The 12560-nt window shown below is 35.4% G+C and overlaps 1 protein-coding gene across 3 annotated transcripts in view; it reads right to left on the bottom strand.

Annotated features, from left to right (window-relative positions):
- LOC121383365 (WD repeat-containing protein 47-like) overlaps window positions 1-7352 on the bottom strand; it is a 59016-nt gene extending 51664 nt beyond the window's left edge. For all 3 annotated transcript variants that reach the window (XM_041513349.1, XM_041513350.1, XM_041513351.1), the window contains exon 1: window positions 7289-7352. The gene's annotated coding sequence lies outside the window, so the exon portion shown is untranslated. The remainder of the gene's footprint in view (window positions 1-7288) is intronic.
- Window positions 7353-12560: the final 5208 nt, after the last annotated feature.

Below are 12560 nucleotides of genomic sequence, written 5' to 3'. Positions count from 1 at the left end.
TTTATGTTCTTCGTTAAATAATTTTCATTTGTCACTCACTATTATTTCAGTTGGGACATAAATTTGATAATAACTGGTAGCGAGTTTGTTATCCTCTACATATTACCTTACAAACCACACCATTGTGCTAATGACTGTTTTATAAGCTATATGCCATCCGAAATGATTATCACTATGGTACATAATAAGCTTTATTATCCACGTGGGTCAACATAGCCAGTTAATAAAAATCATACGAAGCATACATATATACACAATCATACATAACAAGTGTAAAGACTCTGCATGTGAAATATGACGTAATTTTGGCGTCTCCTAGTTGTGGTCGAAACATTTTGAGACGGGCCTTGTTATTCATAAAACAAAATAAAGTAAAGTTTGTTTTATTTAACGAAGCCACTAGAGCACAATGATTTTTTTATATTATCATCGGCTATTGGACGTCAAACATATGGTCATTCTGACACTGTTTTTTTTAGAGGAAACCCGCTGTCGCCACATAGGTTACTCTTTTTACAACAGGCAGCAAGGGATCTTTTATTTGCGCTTCCCACAGGCAGGATAGCACAAACCATGGCCTTTGTTGATCCAGTTATGGATCACTGGTCGGTGCAAGTGGTTTACACCTACCCATTGAGGCTTGCGGAGCACTCGCTCAGGGTTTGGAGTCGGTATCTGGATTAAAAATCCCATGCCTCAACTGGGATCTGAACCCAGTACCTACCAGCCTGTAGACCAATGGCCTAACCATGACGCCACCGAGGCTGATTAAAAATAATAATAATATGGATATTAAAGAAATTATTACAGGGGTCATAATGATTTTACAAAACTTGTGTCAGTATTCATATTATACCCTCGCTCTCACTCATGCAACACAAAAATCTTGACACTCGTTTCATAAAATCAGTATGACACACAAGCTTCTTCAATAATCTGTATTTTACAGCAGTATGAAATAATTAGGGTAAAAATGGCCAAGCATTATATGAAATGCATGGTATCGCGTATGCAGTGCATATTTTTGGTTTCAAAACTTAACGTCCCATATAGATTCCTGTGCATCTCCAACAGAACAAGATTCACTAAATGTTTCGCAAATACTATCATTGCTCTCACAATTACATGTGAGGTATCAGTTTTGTTAAATACATATGTAGCATTATATATGAAGTAAACTTGGAAATGATTAATAAAGCTTGAAAACAATTACTAATGCACAGCATTTGTTTTGGTTCTTGTTTTTTATATCCATACGGGGGCGGGGCGGGACGTAGCCCAGTGGTAAAGTGCTCGCTCGATGCACAGTTAGTCTGGGGTTGGTGGGTCCATTGAGCTATTTCTCATCCCAGCCAGTGCACCATGACTGGCATATCAAAGGCTGTGGTATGTACTACCCTGTCTTTGGGATGGTGCATATAAAAGATCCCTTGCTGGTAATCAAAAAGACTAGCCCATGAAGTGGCGACAGCAGGTTTCCTCTCTCATTATATGTGTCGTCCTTAACCATATAACCATAAATAAAATGCATTGAGTGCATCGCTAAATAAAACATTTTCTTCCTTATATCCATACAGACAGCATATGTTATAAATACAGTCAAACCTGCCCTAGCAGTCACTTGTAATCAGGGGTCACCTGACAAAAGCAGCCACATTTTCCCATGCAAATGATTTTGAAAGTAAATAAATATACTCATAATAAGCAGTCACCAGAAAATACAGTTAAAAGATATTAATTTTTAAAGAAATTATTTTTACCAGCCATGCAGACTTGTATGCTAGGCAAGGTAGAACGTCAATTTTATCAAACCTCAGGCTCTTGGTCTCAAAATGGCACATGGTATGAAATGACTGATTCACTCTACGAGCAGCAATATAGATATTGTACAAGTTGTAGATATAGCACAGGGCTCTAACTTAACAGTGCAGGGCTAGCTCTGGGTGAGCAAAATATTTCGCCAAATTGTCCATTAAACTTCAAAAATAGCAGAAATCAAGTTATTTTCTAAAAAATGTCAGTTATTACATAAAATAATAACGCCAAATGAAAGTAAAATTTGCCAAATGCTTTCAAAATGTGCAAATGGTGAATTTGGCGAGTGCCAGAGCTAGCCCTGACAGCGGCAACAACGAGAATTGCCGTCAGTGATGTTATATAAACTGCCATAAGTTGGGGGTGGCACATTTGTGCCCCCGGATAAAAATTACTACTGTCAGTAAAGCTCCTCACCAAAGGCAAAATGTATAAATGTTTATGAACATTATCTGCCAGTATTTAACACTAGCATTTGGGTTCTGGTTGGAGTTAATTGGCGTTTAGTTAGTACCACGCGATGGAACTATATTTAGTCATGTGCGTATCATGTGTTGTTGCATAATATACAGTCTCACTGCATTTTGCCTCCTCGCTTTCGTGTTATGCTGCCCCCTTTCACGTTTGGCAGCCCCATTTGTTTTTCTGCGCCCATCTTTATTTTTCGGCATCCTGTTATAATTTACAGCACCCAGCTCCGCTATTTCAAAATGCAGATTTTTTTCACTGAAAAACATCGATCAGTCTGCACATTGGACATCAAAGGAAACAAGCTGCATTGTGTATGAAAGCGAAACTGACAAAAAACTTCAGTAGCTTACGGCAGTTACTGTAATGTAATAACGTAATTTAATACTATTTTTTAAAAGCCTCTGTTGTGTCCCATATACCAGTATCCATTTGTATGTTTGATACACACAATAAAAGTTATATTTTATTTTTGCAATGAAAATATTTTATTTTTATCATTTTGGTAATCTCCAACTGAAAACCCCCCCCACTTATTTGGCACATGATCAGAATGGTCATTCTGTCTTTTGTATCCGCTAACTTGTGTCTAATATTTTAACCTCAATTGCAGATTTAATTGGTTTTAACTGATGATTTTTACTTACTGTCATTTGTTTATTCAGTAATTCCTTATAAAATATTAGAAACGTATAAAAAAAAATTAGGGGGGGGGGGGGTTGTGTGTGTATCACTGCTTATAAAAATGTAAGTGGTAGTGTTCATTATTAAAATCATTTATCTTGGGTGCCAAATAATATATACCCCACCTTTACAAAAAAACAACTACCGGTACTTTTTTCAGCTGGCAATATCATTGCGATCGATTCACTCGAAGAAGACGGAAATAAAAAGAACAGAAAAATTTTATCCGACAGTAAGGAATCGCTTTAAAAAATCTCTTTATTAAAATCTGTATTAAAATAATAATATTAAAACTTTGATTGGTTTAGCAAAACAAATATCCGTGAATGTCAGACCGAACTGAACTACATTTTAACTAAGTGCACAAAAGATAAGGAAGTTTGTACATCGTACCAACTTTTCAGTACCAGATACAGAGGAGCAAAATAAGGGATAAGTATTTCCATAAAGTTGACCAACACACAACGATATACGGTAACCAATCGTTCCTTTTTTTTTTTTTTTTTTGCTTTTCAGTGGAGTTTTAAGGGGTTTTTTTTTTTTTGAAATGGTGGGCAGTGTTCGAGATTAACGGTATCCCAGTATCCCGGGGATACCAGAATTTAATTTTGGATACCAGACTTCAAGAACCCAGTATCCCACCGGGATACCACATAAGGTTCTTGGGTTTTTCAATCCTGCATTTTTATTTTTTGCTGAAACAGTGAAAGTCGTCATTTACTGGTGAAGTTAAGTAACAATATTTTTGAGCTCTTACTCAGTCTAATGCTATGCCGTAACAATATCTCCCCCAACTCGTACCCAGTCTAATGCTGGGAACCGCTAAGTCGCTATTGTTTTTGTTGGACGTTTCCTCCCTTCAAATTTTATTTGAGATATTGATTCCACATCTGCAGAAAATTGATGCTGGTATGTTTATCATTAGTAATGTCAGAAACACTTACTGATTACTGCTAAATATTAATTCTTTTTGCCAATTCCGTTTGATTGCAAATTTCACGAATTCCGTGATTTCGATTGCGGTGTAGCAATAGACTGGGAACGAGAACAGTATTGTCCAAGTTTGTTATGTTATTTATGAATTTTATTTAAGTGGGATACTAAATTTTCAGGTGGGATACCAGATTTTGAATTGTTAGTATCCAACTGGGATACTGCCCAAAACTTTTAATCTCGAACACTGGTGGGGTGGGGGAGGCCGCGCGACCATCCTCCTTTAATTTTCACCCAGCAAGAACACTGTATACAATTTAATGCCATCCATAAAACAATTTTTATGTCATATTCACCGAAATCTTGGGCAACTTCGTCTCAGAAACACCAGGTTCCGGTAAATGTTAGCTTACCGGTATGCTAGTAGTCCATGATTCCATTTATAATAAATTCTTGTTTACTGACATAAATTGAAGAAATTTTACTACATGTACATATAAAAAAAATAACCTTTCAGTCAAGTTTATTTGCTGCAAAAGTCCTGTTTTAAAAAATTACCATCGACATACTCAATACTGCTGTTCCTTCACTGACGCCATTTTGTTTTTTTAATTGCTGTGGGTGATAAATTCTTAAGTTCAAGCCCTGTATCAGATTTTAAGAATAAAGTAATGTTCTTGACTTTACTGACATATGACAAGTTTTAACCATCTACAGGGTTCGATCTTAACGGTAGTCCGGTAGTCTGAGACTACCTGAAAATTAACAGGACTACCTGAACCTGCAAACACGTAGTCCGTTGGACCACCTGGAATTTTTAAATTTATTTGGCACAAATGAAACGTTTTGTAGATCTATGCTAACCTATTTCAAACAGCAGAAACAGAAGCTTGTTCAGAAAACAATTGTATCGCAATTAACGTGACTGTTTTTAAATGTTACCGCATCCTGACTAAACTGAGCATGCGTGAGTTACACATTTTGTAGTTGATGCAGTCTTCTGCCAAAATACAATCATTTTGAATTTGGAAAATAACGGGATACCTCGCACATTTTCATACAATGGTAGTTTAATAAACCAACGTCACATCGGAATGAAAGGACTGCGAAGTTGACCATTCTCAGCAATATAATAATTATGCATCAATCAGCGACTGTCGCACCCCCCAAACATATTTAGTAATACAGGGGTTACAAGTGCTTTGTGTGATGTGAAATTGTTTGAAACATACAGTTTAATTTTGATTTAAACTGCTTACGTCTTGGGACTAGGTAATTTGTTTGTGGGCAAGTGAAATTTGAGAGTTACTTGCCTGGCGGGCAATTGATAATTTTAGGATATGGCCAACCCTGAGTTATATAAAGAATGTTTTGATTGAACCAATTATAATTGGTCTACACATAGTTACACTATATTTCAGCCATAGTACAGTCAGTGTATCAATAACGAATCACAATGAATAACAGATCGTTCGAGTTAAAATAAAAAGTTTTAAATATTTCTTTACAATAATAGCTAACAAATATTTTATTAAGACAATATAAGCTATAGTATTATTGTAAAGAAATATTTTAAATTATTCTGTCTTTATCTGTTATTCACTGTGTTGCAATATTCATAACCCAACTGGAAGAGATAGTTGAATGTTTCAGTTTCGCATGACATAACAGTAAGTGATTTGCAGGGCATGTGGGGGATGAGGGGCTTGTAAAGATTTTATATACAGGCTCAGATCTAGGTGTCCTGATCGGGGAGAAGAAATGTCCCTAATAATACCAAGGCCACTGAGCAATGTAGCAGGCGTACTAATCATTTTAGTTCATATTTAACAGGTCAAGCAACATAATTTGATATAATACCAGTGTCAGTTCCAGCCTGAATATTGATTCGATATGTTTTACTATGAATTGATATATTATAATTATTAATAGTATGTACAGAACATGCATAATGATTTACCCAGTACTAAATTATCAAAATAACAAACCGTAGAGATATTTTAACTTCAAATTATTACATAATATGGACCACCTGAAACTTCAAGGGACTACCTGAAATGAAAGCCAGGTAGTCCTGTTAACACCCTGAAAAAATGGCGAAGATCTAACCCTGATCTAGTAACTAGAACAATGTGTAAATGTCTGCCGTGACTGGAATGGTTGCTTGTCAATTCATACAATGGTCATTTTGTATCATGGTCATTTCTAGCTCGAGTGTCCTCTAGCGTTATTCTATTATAAATGGGAATAACGCTAGATAGGACTGTGTATAATACTTCGGCAATCGTCGATGACCAAATGCAGGTGCATGGGTGCGATCGCGCTCGTACAGAACAAATAATTTCAGTCTGATAAGTGTAAAAAAACGGCGAACGTAAAATAGATGTGTATATTTATTTCCACTGTTTAAAAAATCAACAGTTTTCATAGCTCATTTAGCTGATAGGAAAATCATTTTATTAAAACAACAAAAATTTAAAACATGGCAGTGGCTTTCATGCAGTCATTAAATTGGTATTTCTCTTTGTTGAACAAATCAGGAAATACTGGTTTAATAGACAATTTCATAGACGTACCAGTCAAAATCCAACCGCAGCTATACTGCATATTTTATTTATTTTGGAAAGTGATTTTTCACTCACCTTAGCATACTGTGGTGTGCGATTTTCCACTTGCCTATAATTTTCAACAACCAAGGACTGCAAATGGTAGCCAGCTACTGTGTCTGAAATACGCTCCTCCTAAGTGTTATGCCTGCTACCATTTGGTGGTCGACGATTGCCGAAGTATTACACACAGTCATATCTAGCATTATTCTCATATATAATAGAATAACACTAGAAGACACTCAAGCTAAGTCATTTCATACTGTAGCCTACTTAATTTGGTCGTTTTGTACCATAGTCATTGGAATTATAGTGGAACGTGTTCCACCCGTAGGCCATTCCCCGTTTCATCAACCATTCCCCAAAAAACAATGTTTACATGTAATAACAGAATAAAATATAAAAATTTAGAGATCCATTAGAATTTTCACCAAACTTCTATTTAATTATTATTCATGAAGGCTGCCAAAATCACAGGTATCCCCAAACAATAACGTCAGATATGTTATAGTAACGTTATATAATAAAGAGTATATATATGTAATTATAGTATTTGTAGTAGGGGTTTCTGTTGGGGGGTACCTGTGGCCAAAATACGATTCATCATGTTATTACTTGGGAGTTGGAACATGGACGATGGCACACGACTAGTTGACAGATTTCTAGTCATATTTCATCAACACCGGAACCCTGTACCACGCCAATTACCGTATGATCTGTAGTTTTATCTTCATACAATAAAACAGACATCAAGGATAAACGCTGACAGAAACAAAACTTACATGAAATGTTTTGACAGATGACCATAACTCGACTTGCACAAGTCCCAAAACCGATATGCACAAGGACCGATAACTCTAGATAATTTATGACATAATTAAATGCGATCTCATACCATAGTTTTCAATTTGCTCATAGGTTAAAATCATTTTTAAATCATGATTTGTGCTGATCATTCCACGTCAGTAGGCCCATTTGGCTATTTCTCGATCCAGTCAGTGCACCCCGACTGCTATATCAAAGGTCATGATATGTGCTATCCTGTCTGTTGGATGGTGCATATTTAAAGATCCCTTGTTACTAATGGAAGAATGTAGCAGGTTTCCTCTCTAAGACAAATGTTAAAATTACTAAATGTTTGTTATCCTATAGCCAATGATTAATAAATCAATGTGCTCTAGTGATGTTGTTAAACAAAACAAACTTTAACTTGATGTACTAGTTGTGGGGCACTGGTTGGAAGGGCAAAACAATGTGTCCACCCTAGCCCAGTTGTTAGAGCACTCATCAGATGTCCTTCCATCATAGGATCAAATCTCCTCAGTGGACCCATTCTCTGATTGGGATTTTTTTCCATCTCAACCAGTGCACCATGGTATGTGCTGTCCTGTCTACGGGAAACAGCATATAAAAGATCCCTTGCTGTCAATGGAAAAATGTAGCAGATTTCATCGGGGTAAATTTTTTTTACCAATGTTTGACAATCAAAAACAAAAAAAAATAACTTTATTCAACATCTATGTATCAATACATATTGGTGACCGGCATCGGTGGCGTCGTGGTTAGGCAATCAATCTACAGGCTGGTAGGTACTGGGTTTGGATCCCAGTCGAGGCATGGGATTTTTAATCCAGATATCGACTCCAAACCATGAGTGAGTGCTCCGCAAGGCTCATTGGGTAGGTGTAAATCACTTGCACTGACCAGTGATCCATAACTGGTTCAACAAAGGCCATGGTTTGTGCTATCCTGCATGTGGGAAGTGCAAATAAAAGATCCCTTGCTGCTAATCGGAAAGAGTAGCCCATGTAGTGGCGACATCCGGTTTCCTCTCAAAATCTGTGTGGTCCTTAACCATATGTCTGACGCCATATTACCGTAAATAAAATGTGTTGAGTGTGTCGTTAAATAAAACATTTCTCTTTCTTTCTTTCCAATACATATTGGCCTGTTAATTTTTTTAATGGATTTACGCTTCACGGTCTAGTGATATGGATATATATCTAATACTCTTCCTATAAAATGAAACAGATTTACTTGAAAACAGGAAAAATAATAAAAAGATTGATGAAAATTGTTTTGTTTTTTTATTGCAATACTAAATACAAATAACAATGACAATACAGCCAAATCTGTACTGTGACATAATAAAAAGAGTCTTAACCAGTAGTTTATTCGGGATAACTCATAGATCCAGCTAGGCAGTGTTCACCGTGATACTACTACAGTGACAAAAGTATAGCAGTACCTCAATGTAATACACATAGTAAACTACAGCTATGTTTAGTGTACAGTAATACACATAGTAAACTACAGCTATGTCTCAGTGTACAGTAATACACATTATTGAAATGTACATAGCACCGGGTTTCTCTCTTGTGCTGTACTGTAAGATAATAACAAATGCTTTTATATACAGATTTAATAATAACAAGCAGGGAAAAGATCATAAACCATTAGATGCCGATATTATTTATAATCATTTAACATAATCACTAATTTGTCTTATTTATAATCATTTAACATAATCACTAATTTGTCTTATTTATAATCATTTAACATAATCACTAATTTGTCTTATTTATAATCATTAATACCCATTTATAATGTCTTTTTAAAAATAATCTTTGCTGTTTATAATCACATATGCTATTTACAATCTTTTTTTAATGATAATTATGGTATGCTTGCTGCCATTGTAATATAGAAAAGAATAAAGACTGTACAACATAATACAATATTAATAGTCCTTAATATCAAGACAGGAATTAAATATGAATTAATTAATTTGAAGAAAAGTAATGAATGTTTAAAAAGTCCATAGATTTAGATGTGTTATGTGTAAATTAGTTTGGTGTTAAACAAATTACAATTTTTTGTTTTTAATTCGTTAAGTAGAATTGACCTAGTTGTATTTATAAATATACATAAATATAAAAAGAAATTAAAATGTAATTTTAAAATATGTACACAGCCATGCAATCATAATCCTGCTATGACCTGTACCAGATATGTACATGGCCAATCCTAATCCAGATATGATTTGTACAAGATATCACGCAGGTTAATATTGATATCAGACAAAAGGTTGGTAGTTGCTGGGTTTGGCCAAGTGAGGACTGTGTAACGCCACTACATTGTTTGTTTCTTTTCATTCTAATTACAAAACCCCTTAAATCTCAGCATATTTACATCAATTCCTTCAAGTACACTGTAGGAGTAATCCGTTCACATTATCTGCAACAATTTATCGTATCATTTTCATTGTCCATTATGACAATCATCTGTAGATGAACTTCAACAATTGCATAATGCTCAAGAGAGGGAGCATCATCGGATTTATTATGAAACATTATGCAAAGAGGAAGAGGGGTGTTTATCATATGACTGGCCTCGGTGGTGCAGTGGTTAAACCATCAGCCTATAGGCTGGTAGGTACAGGGTTCGCAGCCTGCTACTGGCTCCAACCCAGAGCAAGTTCTTAAGGTCTCAATGGGTAGTTGTAAGGCCACTACACCCTCTTCTTTCTCACTAACCACTAACCAACTAACAACTAACCCACTGTCCTGGACAGACAGCCCAGATAGCTGAGGTGTGTGCCCAGGACAACATGCTTGAACCTTAATTGGATTTAAACACAAAAATAAGATTTAAATGAAATGAAATTTTATCATGAGTTAAATAACATTTTCAAAACAATGTTATTTTTTATTCATAAAGTATGTGCAGCCAGTAATTGCCATGTAGTTATGTTTTATTCATAAAGTATGTGCAGCCAGTAATGGCCATGTAGTTATTTTTTATTCATAAAGTATGTGCAGCCAGTAATGGCCATGTAGTTATGTTTTATTCATAAAGTATGTGCAGCCAGTAATGGCCATGTAGTTATGTTTTATTCATAAAGTATGTGCAGCCAGTAATTGCCATTTAGTTATGTTTTATTCATAAAGTATGTGCAGCCAGTAATTGCCATTTAGTTATGTTTTATTCATAAAGTATGTGCAGCCAGTAATGGCCATTTAGTTATTTTTTATTCATAAAGTATGTGCAGCCAGTAATTGCCATGTAGTTATGTTTTATTCATAAAGTATGTGCAGCCAGTAATGGCCATGTAGTTATTTTTTATTCATAAAGTATGTGCAGCCAGTAATGGTCATGTAGTTATGTTTTATTCATAAAGTATGTGCAGCCAGTAATGGCCATGTAGTTATGTTTTATTCATAAAGTATGTGCAGCCAGTAATTGCCATTTAGTTATGTTTTATTCATAAAGTATGTGCAGCCAGTAATTGCCATTTAGTTATGTTTTATTCATAAAGTATGTGCAGCCAGTAATTGCCATTTAGTTATGTTTTATTCATAAAGTATGTGCAGCCAGTAATTGCCATTTAGTTATTTAATAGATGATTTTTTATCTTGTATTTATTACCAAAGCAAATTAGCAGAAATACAAACAAAAAATGCAATAATATTGGTGAAACTGTGTCATGACAATCCAAATGGGAGGTATTGACAAGCATTACATCATTTTAAGACAGGGATGGGGGTCTTACCATTACAAAATATTATGAGGGTGTATAAAAATGTCAAATGTATAATTGCTGAATGGCACAAACTAATCAATTTTCAAAATTATAATTGGCAAAACTGTACTTGTATGTATACATCTACATTTCCTGGTCATTTTACACCAAGTACATCTACAAATGTAACTTACATAAACATTTTCCATTCAGATTATAATTATTATGTGTGGAATTAATTTAAAACAAAGTAATTAAATATAACCATTTTGAAAACAAACAAGACACTGTCAAGATAATCACTTTTAATTACATTGTTTAGACAAACATGAATACGTGGATTGTTTTCCCATTTGTTATATCTCTTTATATACAAAACATCAAAGGTGCTGCTTGAATGTGTAAACCAACACTGATCTCTATTAACCATATACAGGAATATATGTACTTAATATTAGTATTTAATTTCAGAACATCACAATGCCACAGCAACAACTTCAGCAGTTTAGACTGACTTGACTATTGTTACTTCACAAGAATTTATCTTACAATGTTTCCTTCTCCACATATCGTTAGCCATTCTTTAGAGTAGATAGGCTGCACTGGCCAAAGCTGCAAACCTCCGGTGTGTGTGTGTGTGCGCGCGCGTGCATGTGTGTTACAGCTCTCATATATATTTGGAAAGTTAGTTTGTTTTTCCACTTTCTGTAGTTGAATGTGATGTGGTAGTTGAACCAGTGTTTTAATGTGTTCTCTGAGAGTGCCATGTAAAGTTTGTGGCTGGATTTCACATTTGTTAATCAGTGAGCGTGTTGGGAACCTAGCACTGAGCAGGCCGTCTTCTCGGCTTTGACAGCTGCAGGTTATTTTCAGTCTTGTAGGTTGGGCTTTTTGTGCCAACCTTTTTAGTTCAATGTATGTATGTATGTCTGTGTGTCTGTCTGTGTGTGTATCTGTGTGTGTGTGTGTGTATGTGTGTGTGTGTGTTTGTGTAAAGATTTTGTCCAGCTGAAGAAGTTCTTCCATTATATACCTCTGATTCTACTAGTACTGACACGCACGCATGCACGCACACACACACACACACACACACACACATTTAGGCTAGGTCCAGCCCTGCTTACACACTGGCAGGGAAAATGTCTGCTTATTGTAGCCATATCATTTTTGACTGCTCCATGTATGTTTAAAAAAATTAAAATTGTTTAATGACACCACTAGAGCACATTGATTAATTAATCATCGGCTATTGGATGTGAAACATTTGGTAATTTTGACATGTAGTCTTAGAGAGGCAAACCGCTACATTTATTGTAATGCAGCAAGGGATCTTTTATAAGCACTTTCCCACAGACAGGAAAGCAAATACCACAGCCTTTGATCAGTTGTGGTGTACTGATTGGAATGAGAAAAAAACCCAATCAGCTGAATAGGATCCACTGAGGTGGTTCGATCCAGCACCTCAAGCGAGTATTCAACCATCTAAGCTAAGTCCCGCCACCCTAGTTATGCTTCATTCTATATTATTAATA

The sequence above is a fragment of the Gigantopelta aegis genome, chromosome 10, assembly GCF_016097555.1.
Source record: "Gigantopelta aegis isolate Gae_Host chromosome 10, Gae_host_genome, whole genome shotgun sequence".
Taxonomy (NCBI): Eukaryota; Metazoa; Mollusca; class Gastropoda; order Neomphalida; family Peltospiridae; genus Gigantopelta; species Gigantopelta aegis.
This window is presented reverse-complemented; position numbering and strand designations above follow the sequence as displayed.